The sequence below is a fragment of the Kryptolebias marmoratus genome, linkage group LG19, assembly GCF_001649575.2.
Source record: "Kryptolebias marmoratus isolate JLee-2015 linkage group LG19, ASM164957v2, whole genome shotgun sequence".
Taxonomy (NCBI): Eukaryota; Metazoa; Chordata; class Actinopteri; order Cyprinodontiformes; family Rivulidae; genus Kryptolebias; species Kryptolebias marmoratus.
In genome coordinates this window covers 19387014-19390667 of record NC_051448.1, presented here as the reverse complement: position 1 = coordinate 19390667, position 3654 = coordinate 19387014, and the positions used below count along the sequence as shown (strand labels likewise).

Below are 3654 nucleotides of genomic sequence, written 5' to 3'. Positions count from 1 at the left end.
TTAGAATACTAAGTAAATAACTGTGTAATGCAAGGTGTAAAGGTAATATTTCAATGGGCTGTGATTGTTGTCAAACAACTTTGGAAAGGGAGTGACGTAAAGTCTCAAAACGTTCCCAGGAGTCTTCAGTTTCTTTGTGTGAACCTCTTTGACTCACGCTGGGAGCATTTTCAAAGAATTTGGGTGACAAAATTTCTCTCAAAAGAGTCGCAGAGTCGTCGTGGGTTCCTCAAATCCTCCTTGACCCCTCAAAGCTGTATTTTGATGCCTGCACAGGAGCTCTCGTTACGGCAGAGAACATCCAAGACTACAGCCCTAAATGTCCAGGTCTAAAACCACTCAGACTGTAAATAAGAATTAATAAAAAAAAAACTGGTTTAGAAACTGCCCATCAACAGTGTACTCCAGTAGATTCAATCGTTAACGTGGGGGCAGCTGCTAAGTCGGGTACAAAGTGGGCTTGTGGGTGGAGGTGGGCGACGAAAGTCTTTGCATGACATAGAATACAGTTCTGAAAGTCATGCGTATGAAAATAGGTTGTGATTTTCAAAAATGGGCCACTCAGAACGTGGCCACACGGCTCACTGGTTGCAAAGACTCAGAATTCAGTGAGACTGCTAATGGAAGTTTGTCTACTTTCTCACAATTTTCTCGCAATTTTGGGTTGCCAACTAGTCTCAAGCAGCCTAAACCCAGTGAGATACAATCTGTAGGGGTTTATTAAATAGTGTTTGCATGAACTAGTGACATTTTACATTAGCCGTTAGCTTGTCAACTACAGTAGGTCAGAATTAAACATGAGGATGTTCAAAGAGCTATCTACAGCAGGTAAGATATGAAATCTTAAATTCTTTTCCACAGAACCCCACCCCAAAACGATTGATTGAACTTTCCTTTTAAAACAACTCCAAATGTTTATTCATCTCTTTGGTCATTTGGGATCCACAGTTTAGTCCCCATGTTGGCAAAACTGCCCCATCAGGTACTGACCTTTAGGTTTTGTGACCCATCGTGCGCACACATGCACAAACACAGACTTCCCCATCAATTTTACAACTTTCCGAAGCAATCTGGGAGCTCTGATGCCATTTTCACATCTCTAAACATATTACCCCAGATGGTATAACTTTCATTTATCACAGAAGTGGCTCTTTGTGTTCTTTCGAAACCTCTGATTTATTTTCATTTTACTGCGATATAAAACGTCGACCTTTCAAGGCTCCCTTGGGAAAACCTGTCACCAAGGAGCTCTGGACTTTATTTCTGCCGCAGAGTTATGCTGCAGCCTCGCGGTTTGCTCTCGTTTGAGATCTGCGGGGATCTGCTCCGGACCAACGCCTGGATGTTGTCACCCGGGTTAATGGCGAGCTGGTGCATCAGATAACTGAGCAGCATTTCTAAACCGCGAAGTAAGAAAAACACAGCCCAAAGGTGATCCGTAGAGAAACTTGGATACTTTTAAAACATCTGTCTGATACGATTAATACCTCACAGGAACAGGTTTGTTGTTTGGCTGCCCGACCTCAGTGTGGGATGTTTTAGAGTCTTTGAAAGCATATACTCTTTAGTGAATTTAAGGTGACAGCTTGTTGATTTTCTGCAGAATATTCAGCGGAAAGCGGCGAAGGAAAGGTGCAACCCTTTAATGCCAATGCTTGCTGAAATGAGCAGCGGGACGAGGCTTTCTCTCTCAGTCCACTGCTGCAGCACCGGCCCATCACGGTGCACCGCCCGTTTGCCGTTTTCACTCCGAGGAGGTCTAGGCAGAGCATCTCAGCAGAGAGTAAGCGCAGAAATGTCCCTCAACCCGAACCATATTTTGCAATGTGGCGATAATTAGGGGTTGGTTAATGAGCTAATGATGGCCATAAAAGTGGGAGCACAAGCGCCATGCAGGCAAGAGCCGAGGCAGCTGCGTACATGCTGCTGGAGAAGGGAAATGTTTAACTGAAACGCACTTTTCCAAAAAGAAAAAAAAAGGCTCAGTAAGCAAAGTACTTCACGGTGCTAAAAAGGCATTTCCTTTTAAAGGAAGATTTCATTGAAAATGCAAATTTCATGTAAAAATAACACTGTATTTCAGAGCTGATGCTTTGTTAGAACCTGAAAGGCAAAAGGTGGGCAAAAATACTTTCACCTGTCTGTCTGTTAGCAAAATATCTCATGAACCACTGGATAGATTTTAAGGAAACTCTCAGAACGTCGTCACTGGATGTACATCTACAGCTGATTAACTTTTGGAGTCAGTCTAGTTAAAACAAAAAAAAAGTTGGCTGCCACGGCTAATTAACCTTAACCAACACAAAAATGTCTAACTCAGTCAATTTTACAGATATTGGACTACAAGTTGGTGTGGTAGTAGCTGACTGTCATCCCCAAAACATACTTTGAGCATCAACGGATCACACAAGATCTTTGTTTAAAACTTTGCCACAAACTGTTGGAATAAACCTAGTCTGTCTGTTAGCAAAATATCTAAATAGGCAGTGTATGGATTTGCATAAAACTCTCAAAGTAATGGTTGGATGAACATCTACAACAATTACCGTTTTTAGTTAACCCAATTCAAGACAGCTGCCAAAGCTAATCAGCCTCAGCATACACAAAAATAGCTATATTCTAGTCAGTTTTACAGATATTGAGCTAATATTTAATGTCGTTGTAGCTGACAGCCTTTAGCATTAACAAGTTGCATGAGATGTTATGATATTGCCCGAGATTGAGGAAAACCACTGAAACACTTGTCAACAAAAGACAATTTTAGTTTAAAACTGGCTTGAAAGGTGGCGGGCATATTGCATTATGTAATCAAGCTTCAATTATTAAAACCAATTCAGCAACTGTGGTTAAAATGATTTCAGAAGATTTCCCAATAGTAAAATGAACAAAATGAGGATGAACAGCTGCTTGAAGACAGAACCAGAAGCAAATCGGATCTTTTAACCCAGGAAGAACTCATTAAAAACACGTGACTCTCTGCCATGGCCTCATATTACACTTTATCTGTTTAAAGATTTTATTTTTTTTGGAGCACTTTAAAAATCTCCTGTTTCAGCCTTGATGAATCACTCTCACTATCACCCCGCACAACTACACAAGCACCTCTTTGTGTTCTGTATCATTTGAATGATGCCTAACACTTATTCTGGAACACGTGTTTGGCCTCCAGTTTTAATGTAAAGAACATTGGTGTTATTTTTAAAAATTTTATCAGGACCTCTCTACTTGTCATCTTGTCTCAAAATGATGCAGAAAAACTGGTCCATACATTTATCACATCTAGATAGAACTATTGTAATCTTTTATTATCTGGGTGACAAGAGTCGGATTGCGGACCCGAAATTTCAACCCAAACACAGGAGTCGACAGTTAACTTGTCTTTATTGAACAGCGTGGAGAATGCTAAGCGTAGCAGGAGGTGCCTCTGATCGCCGCACTGAGAAGAGACAAGATGGATTTGTTATCCTCACGTAAACCAGGAAGTAACCACAGACTGAGAAGGTTACACTGACCTGGATGATGGTGTGGGGAGAACCGAGACACGATCCTTGCAGGGTAGCGGCAGAACGAAGCCCAGGAACGGATGTGAGAACTGGTGTCTCCGAAAGGTAGGCCGCGGGAGCAGAACTTAACTCTTGGTCAGACAGGCGGGGG

The 3654-nt window shown here is 41.8% G+C and overlaps 1 long non-coding RNA gene across 1 annotated transcript; it reads right to left on the bottom strand.

The window, feature by feature from the left end:
- Nucleotides 1-3364: 3364 nt before the first annotated feature.
- On the bottom strand, nt 3365-3627 carry LOC112450296. The gene is made up of 2 exons (XR_003038867.1): nt 3513-3627; nt 3365-3436 (listed from the first exon to the last, which is right to left on the bottom strand). It is a non-coding gene; the product is annotated as an uncharacterized LOC112450296 (long non-coding RNA).
- Nucleotides 3628-3654: the final 27 nt, after the last annotated feature.